This window comes from Schistocerca piceifrons, chromosome 7 (assembly GCF_021461385.2).
Source record: "Schistocerca piceifrons isolate TAMUIC-IGC-003096 chromosome 7, iqSchPice1.1, whole genome shotgun sequence".
In the NCBI taxonomy this organism is placed as follows: domain Eukaryota; kingdom Metazoa; phylum Arthropoda; class Insecta; order Orthoptera; family Acrididae; genus Schistocerca; species Schistocerca piceifrons.
In genome coordinates this window covers 338,735,063-338,754,813 of record NC_060144.1, presented here as the reverse complement: position 1 = coordinate 338,754,813, position 19,751 = coordinate 338,735,063, and the positions used below count along the sequence as shown (strand labels likewise).

The 19,751-nt window shown below is 42.0% G+C and overlaps 1 protein-coding gene across 1 annotated transcript in view; it reads left to right on the top strand.

Moving 5' to 3' along the window:
• The window catches only part of LOC124805162 (cytochrome P450 4C1-like), a 108,259-nt gene that overhangs the window by 23,740 nt on the left and 64,768 nt on the right, over positions 1-19,751 (top strand). The window lies entirely within an intron of this gene.

Below are 19,751 nucleotides of genomic sequence, written 5' to 3'. Positions count from 1 at the left end.
CGTGGTTCACTCACGACCTACTGCTTGAACTATCATACACTAACTGACTAGCAAATATCATTGCACTCAATGAACACACAAGCACACTGTAAACAAACTTAACAACATTATTTGGATTTGCAGCTCCTTGTGTTTACCATGTTTGCAGTTAAAATTGTTGGATGTAAGGTCCACCAGTTATGAAAAACACAGTTTTCTCCAAGTTCCCAAACATGTTTCAGCACCTCTGTGCAATCACTAGTGGGTTTCTGTTTTATTTAATCTTTAACGTGAACATTTTTACTAAATGATTACAAAATCATGTGGATATTTAGTTCAAATTAACAATTCGTTTCTTTTTATTAATACCTTTACATTAGGTTTGCATGGTTTTTCAGGACCACTTGTGTATTATTTGTTACAGGTAGCTTGTCATCTGCAACCAAACGATATTGATGAGAAATTTTGTTAGTAGTTAACCTATCACATTATGCTCCAAATGTAATTTAGTTTGTCGCCATATTTCGCACCTATATTCGTTTTTACTTACGTTTTAGTGTGGCAAGCCCTTTTATTCTCAGCGTCATGGTGGGGTGCAGTGAAGCACACGTGAATATAACACATATTTTCACGGATAAGGTCGTAAAAGCACTTTGCACTTCACCAAAACACACTGTAATTGTGGTTGTTGTGTGTCCCAGCCCAGTTAGTGTTCATTTGTTCATCAGTGAGTTTAGCGCGAAATTAGAATTTTGTTTACGTTTTATTTGTGTTCTGTACGCTTCTGAGCTGTTTGTGTTGTTTTTACATGGTATTCCTTTTGTGTGTAAGAGTCTTTGCAGAGTGTAGTGTATCCATTTATCATATGTGTCTGGGGGGGGGGGGTGCGTGTGTGTGTGTGTGTGTGTGTGTGTGTGTGTGTGTGTGTGAGTGTGTTTGTGTGTGTGTGTGTGTGTGTGTGTGTTTGTGTGTAGACTTTCTAGCTGTTTGTGTTGTCTTTCTAAAGTTCCTTCAATGTGTTAAATAGTGTGTCTCTGCAGAGTGTAGATTATTCATTTATGACCGGTTTTCCTTCTGCTATTGCCTTCTGTGTGTGGAAGTTTTCCTCAATGGTCAGTATAGGTTGTGGCTGGGTTTTAGTATTCTTTAGTCTGTTTCTATTGTGGTTTGTTCGTGATTGTGGACTGTTAGATGGGCACCAAATGTGCTATGGGATCTGTTGCCTTTAAAAGCTCTAAGGTGTTCGGAATGTCTGGTTTTGAAGTTTCTGCATGATTGTCCTATGTACACTGACTGGCAAGTGTTGCATATGAGTTCATATATTCATGATCTGTAAAATTTATCCGTGGGTGTTTCTTGTGTTCTGATCTTTTTCTGTGTTGTGTTCTCTGTTCTGTATCCTGTTTGGAGTCGCTGTTTATTTAATATGTTGCCTATTCTGTGAACAATCTTCTTATTGTAGGTGAGTATGTGCCATTTCGTTTTGTTTGTATGTTGTTGCTCTGTTGTGTCTTGTGTGTGGTCACTGTTTGTGTTTTGTGTTGTTCTGTGCTGGGTGAGAACTTGTGTGTGTTTGGTATGTTTATTTTTGTATTGTTTACATCTTTTTTGATTTTATTTGTCTACCATAAGGGTATCATAACCATTTTCAACTGCTATTTGTTTTATTGTGGCTCTGAGCACTATGCGACTCAACTTCTGAGGTCATCAGTCGCCTAGAACTTAGAACTAATTAAACTTAACTAACCTAAGCACATCACACACATCCATGCCCGAAGCAGAATTCGAACCTGCGACCGTAGCGGTCGCTCGGCTCCAGACTGTAGCGCCTAGAACCGCACGGCCACTCCGGCCGGCTGTTTTATTGTGTTTAGTTCTTGTGTGTAGTTCTGTTTGTTCATGGGTGTTCTGATTAATCTATGGAGCATAAATCTGAAGTTTGCTTGCTTATGTGTCAATGGGTGGTTCGATAAGTTGTGAATGGTGATGCTTGTGGTTGTCAGTTTCCTGAATATTGTGAAGTTGTGTGTGTTGTTTGTTTTATGTATGGTGAGATCTAGAAAATTTAGTGTGTTGTTAGTTTCTGTTTCTAATGTGAAGTTAATTTTTGGGCATAGTTTATTTCATTGTGTAGCTGTTATGTGTGTGTGTATGTGGTTCATAGTCAGGCATATTATGTCACTGACCAGTATATAACTTTGTAGTTTTTTGGTTTTATTGCGAGCCTGAAGACCATATTCTCCAGGTTGTTCATGAATATGTTAGCTAGGAGACCACTAATTGGTAATCCCATTGGTAGTCCGTGTTGAGAATAAAATACCTTGTTGAACATAAAATATTTTTTTCATCTTATGGTCTTGAGTATGGGTGTTATTTCATTGATGTGTGTGCCTGGTATGTTTCGTTGTTGCTTTAATCTTTTTGTAATGATGTTGATTGTTTCATTTATTGGAATACAAGTGTACATTGATATGACATAAAATGATATGAGGGTTGCTGTGTTTGGTAAGTGCATGTACTTCATTCTGTCGATTAATTCCTTTGAGTTTTCCAGGTTCATGCTGTTATGAAAAGCGTACAGTTTTTTTAGTAATGTGTGTGTCCGTTGAGCTAGGTGGTAAGAAGGATCATTTCAGAAGTTGATGATAGGCTTTAATAGAATATTATCTTTGTGATCCTTTGGTAGGGAATTTAGCGTGGGTGTTTTTGGATTGGTGGGTGCTTTTGGATTTTTCTGTATCATCCTTTTTACCTGGCCTTATGAGAATGTATTTTTGATGTTTTCAGTGTTTTTTGAATGTTTTTTCTGCTGCCTTGAAAATGTTGGGTCACTGGTCAGTTTTGTGATGTTGCCTTTGAGAAAATCTAGTGTTTTTTCTATGTATTCCTTATCATTCATAATTACAATAATATTCCCTTTGTCTGCTCTTGTTACTATGGCATTGTTCTGTTTTAATTTTTGTTGTAGCTTGTTGGCGGTGATTTCCTCTGATGATGGATTTGTGTGTTCTGTTAATCTATGTTATTTCTGCAGCTGCTAATTCTCTTGTCAAGTTTGCATTAAAATTTCGTGTGCACAGTCTTTCTTGTTCCTTTATAATGTGTTCTGATTCGTTTATCAGTTTTTCTATTTTTTGTGTGATATGTTTGTGATAATGTTGTGTTTTGGTCCTTTTTCTAGTAGGATCTTTCCTTGTTCGGTAAGATTTATGTCAGTTAGGTTAATGATTCAGTAATAGAATTTATATTGTTGGTTATGATTGTTTTCAGTGGGTGTGTTTATGCTGTTAATTATTCTGTTGAGTTTTCTGTTTTGTTTCTACTGTTTCTCAAGCATTATTTTCTGTATGTATGCTTTGTCTCCCTGTCATTTCCTCAAAGTGAGCTGTTATTGTAAATTTGTTGGCCAATTCTAAACGTGTTCGCTAAAGTTCAGTGTTGAGCGACTGCTTTTTAGCATATAATTCCCTAATTTCTTACTTTAGCCACATAATCTCTACTTTCTTTTTCACTTTCTTTGGTGCATGTAACATGCTACTCACAGAGTTTTTGATATGGCCTGGAATTACATTATGATGTAGGAAATTTTTGTTAAACTGGATATTGAGGGTTGTCTTCTGAAGCTGACTCAATGGTGAACAAATGAACACCGACTGGGACGGGACACACAGCAACCACAATTAGAGTGTGTTTTGGTGAAGTGCAAAGTGCTTTTACGACCTTATCCATGAAAATACGTGTTATATTTACGTGTGCTTCACAGCACTTCACCATGATGCTGAGAATAAAAAGGTCTTGCCACACAAAAACGTAAGTAAAAACGTATATAGGTGCGAAATATGGCGACAAACTAAATTACATTTGGAGCATAAAGTGATAGGTTAACTCCTAACAAATTGCTCATCAACATCGTTTGGTTGCAGATGACAAGCTACCTGTAATAAATAATAAAAAAGTGGTCCTGAAAAACCATTCAAAACGAGTGAAAGGTATTAACAAAAAGAAACGAATTGTTAGTTTGAACTAAATATCCAGATGATTTTGTAATCATTTAGTAAAAATGCTCACATTACAGATGAAATAAAACACTGATGATGGCACATAGGTGCTGAAACATGTTTGGGAACTTGGAAAAAACGGTGTTTTGCATAACTGGCGGACCTTACACCCAACAAAGTTAACAACATCGTACCTGCCAACTATGTAGTTTGAATGGCACAAACAAGTGTCAGAGTGGAAACTTTTAAAGTACGATATCTCCTAAACTACTCACACTAGAAGCCTGCAACGAACACCACTGGCATTCTAATTTACTCCACTTTCAGACTATTAATGTCAGTTGGAATTGTTGGACTTAGAAAGTGTATGATTCCACAAAAATACACTTTCTAAGGATTATTACTGTTGACTGGCTAACAATACGAGTCCTTGACCACCAGCCCATTTTCTAAAAACCGTACATCACTAGCACTATCTATTTTCGCAGTATTTGCGGTGAAAGTTTTAGATGATTGATCTTGTATTCAGGGTGATTTCGTTAAATAGGAACAACCTGCAGGAAAAAATAAGTAAGAGGATAAGGAGCAAGAAAACTTTATGTGAACGTGTGGCCGGAAATGCGTTCCAAGGGAGATACACCCACATTAAGGATGAGATAAAAGATGTTAGTGTAGATTTCAATTATAGGAAATACATACGAGAGTGCACTTGGCAAATATGAATGTTCTGTCTGTATTTGTGTTTGGGCTCCTCACTGCTGTTGCCGGTTCACTCTGATTATGGACAACGTGTCTGCCCTCTTCAGTGTGGAGGCAAAACAGTAATATAGACAGAACATTGATTTTGCTTAGTCTGTTCTCGTGTGTGCTTTCAATTAATGAACCTACACCGTCAGAGTTCATATATCTCCGCCTTCAAGTGGACTTAGCAGCTTTGGAACACGATTCTGGCCATATATGGATACAAAAATTATTGCTCATTACCCATACAGAGACGTGGTTTGTTCGCATGTCGTACAATCATCCTTCATAACAGGATAAGCCGTCGTTTCTTTGGTAATTTATAAAGGTTGGTCAGAAAAAGTGTGAAAAGCTAGTGAGTGCTGTCGTGGAGGTTGTGCTGAGAGGTAATTGTTGAGAAAAATATTCGATGGAAGTGATAAATTCAAGCCTTAAGCTAGGTGAGCAAAAGCTACGTTTGTTCGGTTTGAGGAAACCAAATGAAGAAAACTGTCTCTGGCAGGTTGCTTGAATTTGCGAGCGCGACGACCTGATTGGCTAACTTCAGTGCTGAATAACTCGGTGACGGCGCAACGTATCGAATTTCTTTCTTAACAATTATTTCTCATCATAACCTCCCCTGGAACACCCTCACTAACTTTCCAGACCATTTCTGCCCACCCTTTGTATCACGGCATGGTACAGTCATACTCAAAAGTATCCGAACGATCTGAATTGCATTTAGCGTGATTCGCATGCAACCGGCATAACGCAGCTGTCTAGCAGGTCCTCTAATCGCCCCATGGTACAGCCGTTTGACTATTGAAAATGGTTCCAACAAGTCACCACTAGAAAACACTGCTCTGTATCGCAGTAACTCAAGATATAAAGTAATACCACGATGCTACAAATATCAGGAAACACCTTATCACAGATAAGACTGTCCTTAAGGCTTGTAAGCTCACATTTGTTACAATAAATGACATACCTGAAATGTTACCACTCTCATTATTACGCCAGGTAGGTAACGCACGTAGTAAGTTCTTCGTATTCATGATTTCCTCTTCAAAGTAACATACAGTACTTATTATTTAACACAAAATGACATGAAAAATTTAGGTTATCCACGAGCAGCTAGTTGAGAATATGTATGAACTTCAAGTGACAAGACGAACCGTCTCGTTCTGCATATGGATTCAAACCCAGGCCAGGCAAACTAACCAAAGATTTCGAGACTGACGCAAACTAACAGTCATTCCTGATTAGGTATACAGGGAGTGATATACCTCGATTTTAGACAGTATCAGTAACCAAATTTCAACTTTAAATTACATAACGCAAACATTTTTAACGGACGCGAATTCCTCCCCAGCATCTCTTGCCCTGTTAACGATCTACGAGAGATGTTAAATATTGCTTCTTCACAAGTAACTTACTTGAAATGCCGTGAGGTAAAGCTTTGCGTTGGACAGGGATTCGAACCCAGAACCTAATCGGATTGATATCGAATCACAACCAGTCGTGACATATCGGATTTCCTTGGCAGTAGCTAGAGGTTTTAACTGAAATGACGAGACGAAACAATAATTTTTTCTTTCCCAGGACTCCAACCATGCACCTATCGCTGTTATATTCTAGAGAAAACGAACGTTAAATACGGTTTTGTTGCACCAGCAGCGACATGTGAGCATGTTTGAACTAGAAATAATATGTCGAAGAGTTCAGTGGTCACTGGGAATAGAGTCCCGCACATATCGTTGTTGACTACACACAAAGAGACGTCAGATACCGAATTTTTCTCCACCAACAGCTCGGAAAAACATCTTGAACTTACAGTGATCTCGCAAATAGTTCTGTGTCCCACTGGGAGTCAAAAACGTCAGATCTCGTTAGTGTTGACAACAAATGAAAAAACATTAAAAATCAAAATTATTATCCATCAGCAGATAGGTGTTCTCATGCTATAGCTTGATAATACATAATGAAATCTTTAGTGGCGGGCCAGGATTCGAACCCATTCACGCGTAATATGTGGAGATGTTGAGGAATCTGCAGTTCTGAACAAACAACAAATTGTAGCCGAGTTGTATTGTCACGAAGGGATCAAATTCCGCGTTAAGGGCGGTCTGAGTTGCATTCTCAGTTCAGAACCAATTTTATTGACATACAGAATCTCAGATAAAAGATGGAATAAGTGTCCTGTGACCCTACATAGCTTTTGTTTCGTCACTAGAAATAAATAACTGGTATAAGAAAGGTTACTGGTGATAGAGTTTCTACATGTCGCCACTCCAGACTTTATTGTGGTTCAACCTAACGTCTACTTAGCAGAGAAGGAATATCATCTTTAATGTGAATTTCAGACCACACTGCCATTATATCTTCTTCACTTGGTGTAGTCAGAAGAGAATGGAATCTTTCTCTCCCTATCTAAAATCATCGACAGAAGTGGGAATCGAACCCAGACCAAAGGTATAAGAAATCACCATCAGTCCAGCAGACCACCAAACCCTCTTGTCTGTGTCTCATTTCTCTATCATAACGCCGTTGCGCCACACTGGATGAGAATTCTGACACACAGGCTCCCTGTAGTAAATTGCAGCATGTTCAGTAAATTCATTTACTTGGTTGACAGAATCACCATGAACTAGCTGCCTCGGCTACCCAGTGCATACATTCGACTCTATTTTGTAATCACCGAAATAAAATCACGTAACTGCCACCTACACAGAACTGCCAACAGTGTAGTATGCATAAATTTAAATAGGAAGTGTTCCTTTCCACTTGAGCTATTCTGTTGCGCTATCTGTTTGTAAAAATCGTCATGCAGCGCAACAGAAAAGCTGTAACTGTTTCTCTCAGAAGTCTAGACCCGGCCATTTGCATTATCTCTTCCCTGTTCGAAGGTCTGAAAGCCAGTAGGCCCTTGCAACATCAAGCTTCCACACACGATTACACCTAGACCAACAAAACGATCGCATTCGATAATGTTTCTATTTGTGTGACGTGTTCCCACGTCTGTCATTGTGAGGGTACGTCCAGAATCAGTCCACAGATAGAATCTGTTCTCATCCGAGAAGAGCATGTGATCCCATTCTTCGTTGGTTGGGTCCCTATGCTCTTAGCACGGTGCCGCCGATGTGTGGTTGTGAACGGAACACAATGTACTGCTCGTCGGGCACATAGATCACCCCCATTCAGTTGGCGTGCCATTGTGGAGCGTGAGGTAGTGTGGCCTGTAGTCCAGTGGTTGCACTTACACCCGCTGTATGACGTTGGTCCCTTCTTGTCCGTTGCACGGTGGTCATCTGCTGCCGTAGTTGACGGTGGTCGATCGCCTCCTCTTCTCCAGGCTGCAGCACCTGCACCTGTTGCTCGGAACGCTCCCTATGTTTGTGAAACAATACTGTGAGCAGTACCAAACCCCTGACCTACACTCGTCGCTCCTAGCCATTCATCCAGTTTCCCGAAGATTCTTCCCTGTGTGAAGTCCTCTAAAAGCTCCAGATCATCTTATGATGAAGAACTCCACCGCAGTTCACTCTCACTGTTCACTGATTTACACTCAGTGGCTTTTTCCATTCCTTTAACTGCCTCCCGTTGCGGCGCTGTAGCCACACCTACCTCACGCCATGTGATGTCCAGCTTTATATGCATGGCTAGGAGTTCTATGGCAGCATCCCGCCACAATTCCATTCATATCCACCTCGTTATTACACTACTGGCCATTAAAATTAGTACACCAAGAAGAAATGCAGATGATAAACGGCTATTCATTGGACAAATATATTATACTAGAACTGACATGCGATTATATTTCCACACAACTTGGGTGCATAGATCCTGAGAAATCAGTACCCAGAACAACCACCTCTGGCCCTAATAACGGTCTTGATACTCCTGGGCATTGAGTCAGAGCTTGGATGGCGTGTACAGGTACAGCTGCCCATGCAACTCCAACACGATACCACAGTTCATCAAGAGTAGTGATTGGCGTATTGTGACGAGCCAGTTGCTCGGCCACCATTCACCATACGTTCTCAATTGGTGAGAGATCTGGAGAATGTGCTGGCCAGGGCAGCAGTCGAACATTTTCTGTATCCAGAAAGGCCCGTACAGGACCTGCAACATGCGGTCGTGCATTATCCTGCTGAAATGTAGGGTTTCGCAGGGATCGAATGAAGGGTAGAGCCACGGATCGTAACACATCTAAAATGTAACGTCCACTGTTCAAAATGCCGTCAATGCGAACAAGGGGTGACCGAGACGTGTAACCAATGGCACCCCATACCATCACGCCGGGTGATACGCCAGTATGGCGATGACGAATACACGCTCCCAATGTGCGTTCACCGCGATGTCGCCATACACGGATGCAACCATCATGATGCTGTAAACAGAACCTGGATCCATCTGAAAAAATGACGTTTTGCCATTCGTGCACCCAGGTTCGTCGTTGAGTACACCATCGCTGGCGCTCCTGTCTGTGATGCTGCGTCAAGGGTAACCGCTGCCATGGTCTCCTAGCTGATAGTCCATGTTGTTGCAAACGTCGTCGAACTGTTCCTGCTGGTGGTTGTTGTCTTGCAAACGTTGCATGGGGGCTTAATTATATAGAATGCTAATAATTTTAATTTTTAGTAGCTGAATGTCCGGCTACGAAGTCTCGTAACCGGTTGGCCCTGACTAGTATTTGTACGCAATCTGACTGCATAGAACAACAACAAAGAATGAAACAAAATTTTCGTTAACACAATTAATTAATTAAGTCCCCAGCAACTATAAAACCTAGGAAACAACAAAACACAAGTGTAGTTGTTCTGTGTGTGGAAGTGTGATTCAACGTACACATCTGGCACGGTTCTTCCTCAATAAGACCAGATATTTTAAACACCATTTATACTGAAGTAATTAAAAAAACCAGAAATACTATAATTGCCCATAGAAACCAGAAATACAGTCTAATACAAGAACACGAGCCAGATGCTTTGTTGACTGAACCTGTGACCAAGAGGCATTGTTGTTTAAGACATTGAAATAATAAAAAAAAAGGAATTGTTTTACCTTCATATATATTGACGAAAAGCACATTACAGCATCCCTAATCCAACAACATCTGGTGTCTAGCCCATCAAAACAATACTACAAGTTCTAAACAAGCACTCTCCATGGGAACTTAACAACGAGTCACCACTGCTACATCTCAATAGCACTCTCCACCACGACTTCTCGATAAGAACTGCCTACTACGACTTCTCGACAAGAACTGCCAGTGGATGCGGCTGAATAATACTCTCTGGCGCAATCTCTGGCGCTGTGGCTCAGTGTAGCCACCTTTCAACGTCTCCATCTGTTGACTCAGGGATCAAGACGTTGCTGCACGATCCGTTACAGCTATGCGGATAAGATACCTGTCATCTCGACTGCTAGTGATACGAGGCCGTTGTGATCCAACACGTCGTTCCGTATTACCCTCCTGAACCCACCGATTCCATATTGTGCTAACAGTCATTGGATCTCGACCAACGCGAGCACCGATGTCACGTTACGATAAATCGCAGTCGCGATAGGCTACAATCCGACCTTTATCAAAGTCGGAAATGTGATGGTACGCATTTCTCCTCCTTACACGAGGCATCACATCAACGTTTCACCAGGCAACGCCGGTCAACTGCTGTTTGTGTATGAGTAATCTGTTGGAAACTTTCCTCATGTCAGCAGGTTGTATGTGTCGCCACGGGCGCCAACCTTGTGTGAATGCTCTGAAAAACTAATCATTTGCAAATCACAGCATTTTCTTCCTGTAGGTTAAATTTCGCGTCTGTAGCACGTCATCATCGTGGTGTAGGAATTTTAATGGTCAGTAGTGTAAGACGAGGGGAGCTCAGTAAGTAACGAACACATTTTGTCTCGGTCACTTTCGGGGAATTTGTTGGGGGGTATCGTGGAATATTCCCGGTTCAGCCCACATAGTTTCATGAAGATCCAATAGGTGGCGGTACTATATAAAGTCTTCAAAATAGCGTCTGTAATGGAGGTGCGTTCCAAACAGAGAGCTGTCATTGAGTTTCTTTTGGCAGAAAACCAGACCATCGCAGATGGGAGACCTAGGAGGGAACAAGGCACAGTGAGTCGTTGGGCGAGGCGTCGGTCGTCATCGCAACAGGGTCGCTCAGACCTGTCCGATGTCCCGTACACAGCTGTGATTCCTACAATGGTTGAACGTGCGGACACTATCATGCGAGGTGATCGACGGATCGCAATCATATACCTCGATGATTAGCTGGACGTCGCTTTTGGTACCACTGACATACTTGTCCACCAGTTGGGGTACTCAAAGGTGTATGCCTGCTCGGTTCCTCGCTGCCTAACGGAAGACCATAAAGAGGAACGAAGGATCATCTGTGCTGAACTGCTTGCGCGTTAGGAGGCTGGTCATACAATTTTTTGTCGATCATCGTCAGAGGCGATGAAACATGAGTTCATCAATTGTAACTGGAAACAAAACAGCAATCCATGGAGTGGCGCCACACCACCTCTTTTGTGAAGAAAAAAAAAAACTGGTAAAATCACGGACGTCTTCTAGAACTCCGAAGCGGTTGCTCTGTTTGGTGTCCTCCTTCTTGACGCAATGATCAATTCTGAAGTGTATAGTGCTACCCTCAGGAAATTGAAGAAACGACTTCAGCATATTCGTTGCCACTTCTCTGTCACCATGACAACGCAATGTCTCACATGAGTTTGCCCATCCGAGAAGAGCTCACAAAACTTATTTGACTTTTCTGCCTCACCCATCCTACAGCTCGGATCTTGCACTTTACGACCTCCATTTGTTTGAGCTAATGAAAGATGCATCCTACATGAAGCAGTACGTAGATGATGGGGATATTATTGATACAGCAAGAGGTTGGCTCCGACGTTGACCAGTAGGGTGGTATCATGCGGGCATACAGGCCCTCACAGTAAGGTAGCGTAATGCCGTTACATCGAAAGGAAATTATGTTGCAAAATGGGGTTTTGTAGCCAAAAGAGAGGGGAACAATATGGCATATTGAAACACTGAATAAAACCATCCTGCTTCCAGAAGAAGATGTGTTGCATTACTTACTGAACATACCTCTTAGATAGACCGATTCACAAGGAAGGTTTGTGTACAGAACTTATTACCGATACGCCAGACAAATCGTCTATTGGTAGATAGTGCTGCCCGTGCGAAGCCGAGGTGAACCGCTAGATTTGTATAATTTGGTAGTCCAGTTTTATTTGTGAATTTTCTGTCTGTAAAGGGCAGAGAAATGTATACCGTACACCTGCCACAACGGAATCATGGAATATTCCCATTCAAAAGTGATCACCACATGCATTAAGACACTTATCGCACTGGGAGAGCCGGCCGAAGTGGCCGAGCGGTTCTAGGAGCTACAGTCTGCAACCGCGCGACCACTGCCTCGAGCATGGATGTGTGTGATGTCCTTAGGTTAGTTAGGTTTAAGTAGTTCTAAGTTCTATGGGACTGATGACCTTAGAAGTTAAGTCCCATAGGGCTCAGAGCCATTTGAACCATTTGAACCCACTGGGAGACGAGGTGATCAATTCATACTTCGCAGGACGCGGTCGGCCACTGACCGATCCAGAATTGCACCGACTCTGGCACTTCCTCTTCCGACTGAAACCGACGTCCCCATATGTCTGTCTACAGATAGCCAAGGATGTGAAAATCACATGATGAAAGCTCCACGCTGTAAGAAGGATGCTGCAGTGGTTCAAAACAAATCGCTGAAGCGCAGTCTTCGCGTCTGATTGGTATTGTGGGGTGGGCATTATAATGCAACAGGGTGATTCCGTCTGACGGCATTTCTGGGTGTTTTTTATGGCGCATTGCAGTTTCAACAAAATGTCTTCATAGCGCTGAGCATTGACTGAGGTCCCACACTTGAGGAACTCGACGAGCAGGGACCCCCTAGAGTATTAGAAGAAGGTCATCGTTACTTTCCCAGAATTAGTGTGAACTGCTTAGAATTTGAAACTTCCTGGCAGATTAAAACTGTGTGCCGGACCGAGAGTCGAACTCGGGACCTTTGCCTTTCGCGGGCAAGTGCTCTGCCAGGAGAGACTTAAAGCTGTGAGGAGGGGTCATGAGTTGTGCTTGGGTAGCACAGATGGTAGAGCACATGTCCGCGAAATGCAAAGGCCCCGAGTTCGATTATCGGTCCGGCACATAGTTTTAATCTGCCAAGAAGTTTCATATCAGTGCACACTCCGCTGCGGAGTGGAAATTTCATTCAGCTTAGAATTTCTTTGGCGGGGTAGATATGGGATGTTCCCAATGTTGGCTTTGCCATTGCCGCTCGTGTGGTCAGAATATTGTCGAGGAATCATCCTGTTGCACCATGACGCACCTCCCCATACTGCCAACTGGACGAAGGCTACGCTTCAGTGATTTAGTTTGTAAACACTACAACATTCTCTGTACAGCCCAGATCATTCACCATGTGATTTTCACATCTTTTGCCGCATGAAGAAAGACGTGCTTAGACTGTTGGCTTCGTTGTTTGCCATAGAACTGTTGGTATATTGTCGAGCGGTATTATTCTGTTACACAATCATGCTCACCAGACCATACACTGCCAATCAGGCGAAGGCTACGATTCATCGATTTGGTTCACTACATCATCTCCAATACAGTTTGGCTCTTTCACCATGCGACTTCCACATCTTTAAAGACATGAAGAAATACATGCATGGACGTCAGTTTCACGTGAACGAGGAAGTGCAAGAGTGTGTGCGATTGTGGATCCTTCGCGTTCTGCGAAGTAGCGATTGATCGGCTCGTCTCCCGTTTGTCATTACTTGTTAATGGAACTATTCCATGGCCCCATTGTGGCAGACGTTCTGTTTTCATTTGACTGCCCTTTATAGGTACCGGGTATCGTTATCTCTATCGAGATCCAAGGAGCGGTTATTGACTTTGCACAGTGACTAAGAAACCAAAGCAGTAAACAAAGTGTGTGAATCTCGCGTTACTTCCAGGTCGCAACCAACCTAACTGAGAATGTACGTAATCAAACACACATCCATCACACACATATCGTACACAAGCTTTCATGGCGACCTCTAGTCACCTGATGTTTTGACTGTTCGTGCCATGTTGGATACCATTGCAGTAGTAAGGATTCGGCTGGTGTCACGACTAGATCAAATACTTTTCTTAATTTTTCTGCTACTTGTAGGAAGAGCCAGATGGTCTTCGTCTTGTGGCAGTTTGTTTATTGCCAAGATCTTTCGATGCTTTTTAATAGAGTAATTGGACACAGAAGTATAAATGGTACTGTTTCACGAAGATGTTTGCTGGGTAGCTCTCGGTGTGATGCAATCGTAACTTGTGACTTCTTAAAATTTATTTTAGGGCCCAGGTTTTGTGTCCATCATGATACTGACCAGAGGAAGTTATTCTTACATGATACGTTAGCAACAGTGTTCTTAGAGATGCCACTTACACGCAACTGGATACCGTTGGAGTCTAGGAGGTCGTTACAAGTCTGTAGAAGAGATTAAACACCAATGAAATACAACGAGAAAAACCAGTGGACCAAGGACCATTTGCGGATTCTCAATGCACATGTTCCCGGGAGGATTTCTCTGGTCCATAGATATCTCACTGATATCTGCTTTGGAGATAGCCGTTTAACAACAGTACTGCACTGTTTGAGTAATTCAGCTGTTTAATTTCCATAAGGAACATTTCGAACTCAACATCATCATCATCATCATTTAAGACTGATTATGCCTTTCAGAGTTCAGTCTGGAGCATAGCCCCCCTTATAAAATTCCTCCATGATCCCCTATTCAGTGCTAACATTGGTGCCTCTTCTGATGTTAAACCTATTACTTCAAAATCATTCTTAACCTAATCCAGGTACCTTCTCCTTGGTCTGCCCCGACTCCTCCTACCCTCTACTGCTGAACCCATGAGTCTCTTGCGTAACCTTGCTTCTCCCATGCGTGTAACATGACCCCACCATCTAAGCCTGTTCGCCCTGACTGCTACATCTATAGAGTTCATTCCCAGTTTTTCTTTGATTTCCTCATTGTGGACACCCTCCTGCCATTGTTCCCATCTACTAGTACCCGCAATCATCCTAGCTACTTTCATATCCGTAACCTCAACCTTGTTGTTAAGGTAACCTGAATCCACCCAGCTTTCGCTCCCATACAACAAAGTTGGTCGAAAGATTTAACGGTGCACAGATAACTTAGTCTTGGTACTGACTTCCTTCTTGCAGAAGAGAGTAGATCGTAGCTGAGCGCTCACTGCATTAGCTTTGCTACACCTCGCTTCCAGTTCTTTCACTATGTTGCCATCCTGTGAGAATATGCATTCTGAGTACTTGAAACCGTCCACCTGTTCTAACTTTGTTCGTCCTATTTGGCACTCAATCCGTTTATATTTCTTTCCCACTGACATTACTTTCGTTTTGGAGATGCTAATCTTCATACCATAGTCCTTACATTTCTGATCTAGCTCTGAAATATTACTCTGCAAACTTTCAATCGAATCTGCCATCACAGCTAAGTCATCCGCATATGCAAGACTGCTTATTTTGTGTTCACATACCTTAATCTCACCCAGCCAGTCTATTGTTTTCAACATATGATCCATAAATAATATGAACAACAGTGGAGACAGGTTGCAGCCTTGTCTTACCCCTGAAACTACTCTGAACCATGAACTCAGTTTACCGTCAACTCTAACTGCTGCCTGACTATCCATGTAAAGACCTTTAATTGCTTGCAAAAGTTTGCCCCCTATTCCATAATCTCCTAGAACAGACAATAACTTCCTCCTAGGAAACCGGTCATATGCCTTTTCTAGATCTATAAAGCATAGATACAATTCCCTGTTCCACTCATAACAGCTCTCCATTATTTGTCGTAAGCTAAAGATCTGGTCCTGACAACCTCTAAGAGGCCTAAACCCACACTGATTTTCATCCAATTGCTCCTCAACTAATACTCGCACTTTCCTTTCAACAATACCTGAGAAGATTTTACCCACAACGCTGATTAAAGAGATACCTCTGTAGTTGTTACAATCTTTTCTGTTTCCATGTTTAAAGATTGGTGTGATTACTGCTTTTGTCCAGTCTGATGGGACCTGTCCCGACTCCCAGGCCATTTCAATTATCCTGTGTAGCCATTTAAGACCTGACATTCCACTGTACTTGATGAGTTCCGACTTAATTTCATCCACCCCAGCTGCTTTATTGCACTGCAATCTATTGACCATTTTCTCCACTTCCTCAAACGTGATCCTATTTCCATCATCATTCCTATCCCATTCTACCTCGAAATCTGAAACATTACTGATCGTATTTTCACCTACATTGAGCAACTCTTCAAAATATTCCCTCCATCTGCCCAAGGCATCCACAGGATTCACCAGCAGTTTTCCTGACCTGTCCAAAATACTTGTCATTTCCTTCTTACCTCCCTTTCGAAGACTGCTAATTACACTCCAGAATGGTTTTCCAGCAACTTGACCCAATGTCTCCAACCTGTTTCCAAAGTCTTCCCGAGATTTCTTCTTGGATGCTGCAATTATCTGTTTGGCTTTGTTTCTTTCTTCAACATAACTTTCTCTGTCTACTTGAGTTCTAGTATGTAGCCATTTTTTATAAGCCTTCTTTTTCCTTTTACAGGCTGCCTTGACTGTGTCATTCCACCAAGCTGTTTGCTTCCTCCTACTTTTACACACTACTGTTCCAAGACATTCTTTAGCCACTTCTAGTACTGTGTCCCTGTACCTTGTCCATTCCTTTTCCAATGACTGCAATTGACTACATTCAACTAACTGGTACCTTTCTGAGATCGCTGTTATGTACTTGTGCCTGATTTCCTTATCCTGAAGTTTCTCCACTCTTATCCTCCTACATGTGGACCTGACCTCCTGCACTTTCGGCCTCGCAATCCCAATTTCACTGCAGATTAAATAATGATCAGTGTCATCAAAGAATCCCCTGAATACACGTGTGTCCCTCACAGCCTTCCTGAATTCCTGATCTGTTATTATATAGTCAATGACAGATCTGGTTCCCCTGCTTTCCCAAGTATACCGGTGAATGTTCTTATGTTTAAAAAAGGAGTTTGTGATTACTAAGCCCATACTGGCACAGATATCCAAGAGTTGCTGCCCGTTCCTGTTGGCCTCCATATCTTCTCCAAATTTACCCATAACCTTTTCATACCCTTCTGTTCGATTTCCAATCCTGGCGTTAAAATCACCCACGAGCAGAACACTGTCCTTGTCCTTTACTCTAACAACTACATCACTGAGTGCCTCATAAAAACTATCCATCTTATCTTGATCAGTCCCGTCACAATGCGAATATACTGACACAATCCTAATTTTCTTGCTAGACACTGTCAAATCTATCCACATCAGTCGTTCGTTTACATACCTTATTGCAACTACGCTGGGTTCCATTTCTTTCCTGATGTAAAGCCCTACACCCCGTTGTGCTATTCCTGCTTTGACTCCTGACAAGTAGACCTTGTATTCTCCCACTTCTTCTTCTTTCTCACCCCTTACCCGAATGTCACTAACAGCTAAAACGTCCAGCCCCATTTTACTTCCAGCCTCTGCCAGCTCTACCTTCTTCCAAGAGTAGCCCCCATTGATATTAATAGCTCCCCATCTCATTACCATTTGTTTGCCAAGTCGTATCTTAGGAGTCCCTGGTTTGTCAGTTAGAGGTGGGACTCCGTCACCTCCAAAGGTCCGAGGCATTTTGCTCTGATTGTTGCCAGCATCATATTTAAAGTACCAGGGAAGCAGGTTGCTAGCCTTACTTGCCCCGAGTCCCATTGGGTTTTACCCCTAACGGCTGAGGGACTAACCGGTGGATTTGGTAGTCTTTGCCGTCTGAGCACAAAGGTGACCACGACTCAGAATATGTCCAAGATGCCCAGCCTTATTCCAAAGTAACTGGTATCCCGACTGTCGGGACCACTTACTTGGCCACTCATACGTTGCCCGTGGTTCATGAACTAGGACATGACTACAGGAACCCACACCATGAACCACTCGAACTCAACAGTATTAAAAAAATTAGCTGAAGTTAAGTGGTGTAAAAATGATATCTTCACTCCTGCCCGTAACACACTGGAAGCCGTCAATCACTTTAATCAATGCATTTGTTGTGCTATGTTGTTTTTTGAAGCCTAACTGATATTTACCGTGTATGTTATACGTTTTAATGTAGTATGTCATCTTTCCCTGAACAAGCCTTTGCACCTTCATTTACATCATGCTCCACATCTAACGATGGGTGCTTCCACTAACTGATCTCACCTTCCCTGTTCCACTTGTGAATGGCGCATGGGAAGAACGATCGTCGGTAACCCTCTGTATTTGCTATAATTTCTCGAATTTTCTCGTCGTGATCATTTCGCAAGATGTATATTGTGTGTAAAATGCTGATCGACCAATGGTCGGCTGGCGATTTTGCGATATTGTTCTTGGGTATTGGTCGAATTAAATTTTGTTTGCACTTAGGAGGGTTTTTATCACTAACTTGAACGAAATTGTAGATATCTATAAAACTGTTTTTAATCCACCTTTACTCACTCCATCGTTACCTACTGTCTCAAGAGAAACCCTCACGATTGCTTCCAATACTGTGTGTGCAAAAACATGTTTTTTTTTAAAAAAAAAAAAGAAACGCATATGCAGCAGATAGTTTATTGCAGCGTGAAGATTGAGTGCTAACGATAACAATTCGTTTAATTCGTATTCAGAGGCTTTAAAAACATTGTCAGATTTTGTTTTTCCTTTGCCAAAGCAGCAGAGTATTTTCCGCAGTTTTGTAGGATTCGGCTCTCTGCATAAAACTGTACTGATTTGGGGATTGTGTGGGCTTCGTCTCACTTTCTTTCGCAATTTCCTGTATACTTCAGGAAGTTAAACCCTTGGGTTTCGCTTGAACCTTTTGAGTGCAGAATCTGGTTCATCCGTGACCTGGTGTAGCTCCGTAGTCAGGCATGGAACAGGAGCTCTGTTTAACTGAAAGGTGATGGGGAGTATTGTCAAAAACTGCAGTAAGACTACAACTGAATTCCCAGACTTTAACTTCCAATGTCGAGTCATATAACTTGTCGTGGGGTATGTAAACTGTCCTTTTGTTGGACAGCGTGATGACCTTATTAGAAGAGACTTTCTCTCTTACCTTCTGCGAGGACAGGTTAACTGTATCGCGTCTTAGGCAGGAAGTCCTACAGCACAAGTCTGCCTGGAGAGCATAGCTGGATCTTCCCTCTTCATTGCTATTATATCTGTTATAGTGTTCCTATAATATATGTGATGGGTTGTATTCAAAGGTATAATTCTTGTATCGTTAGAGTGAAAATCTCGTTCAGTTCTCCGCAGAGCGAGATTTTAGCTGTAGTCCTATGTCTGTGTCGCTCATAACGAAATGCGCATGCATTGACCAAGCTGGTTGGAATGATGATACCACGCTGATTGGTTTATACGAGGGACAAATAATTAAAAAGACACATAATGTAGAAAAGACTTTGTATTTTTACGTAACGAGACTCTTACTATTCCTCATCATAGTCCTCGCCAATATTAATACACTTGTACCAACGATGGACCTGATACAAAGATGCCTTCGTCTTTTTTGTATGAACCATTTTCACGCAAATTCTTTGACCTCCTCGTTATGCTGAAATTTTTTCCACCTAATGCCTCCTTTAGTGGAGCCAAGATTCATCACACGTTGAAATCTTACTCTGAAAATGATCACCTCCCCTTTCATTTCATAACGTTCTTTCCAGTGTGTACACACTTTGAGTCTTGTCTCCTTGTGTTGTTGCGTTAACACTTTTGAGACGCACGTTGCTCTACTTGTGCTTGTTACTGGTAATGTTTCGTGCTGTTCCAACATTTACTGCAACCATTTTTGCTGTATGTTCAATTGTAACACGTCGGCCCTCGCGAATAGTATCGTCAATGCGAGTTTCAAGCGAAGGAGCTGACATTTCAGCTGGCCGGCA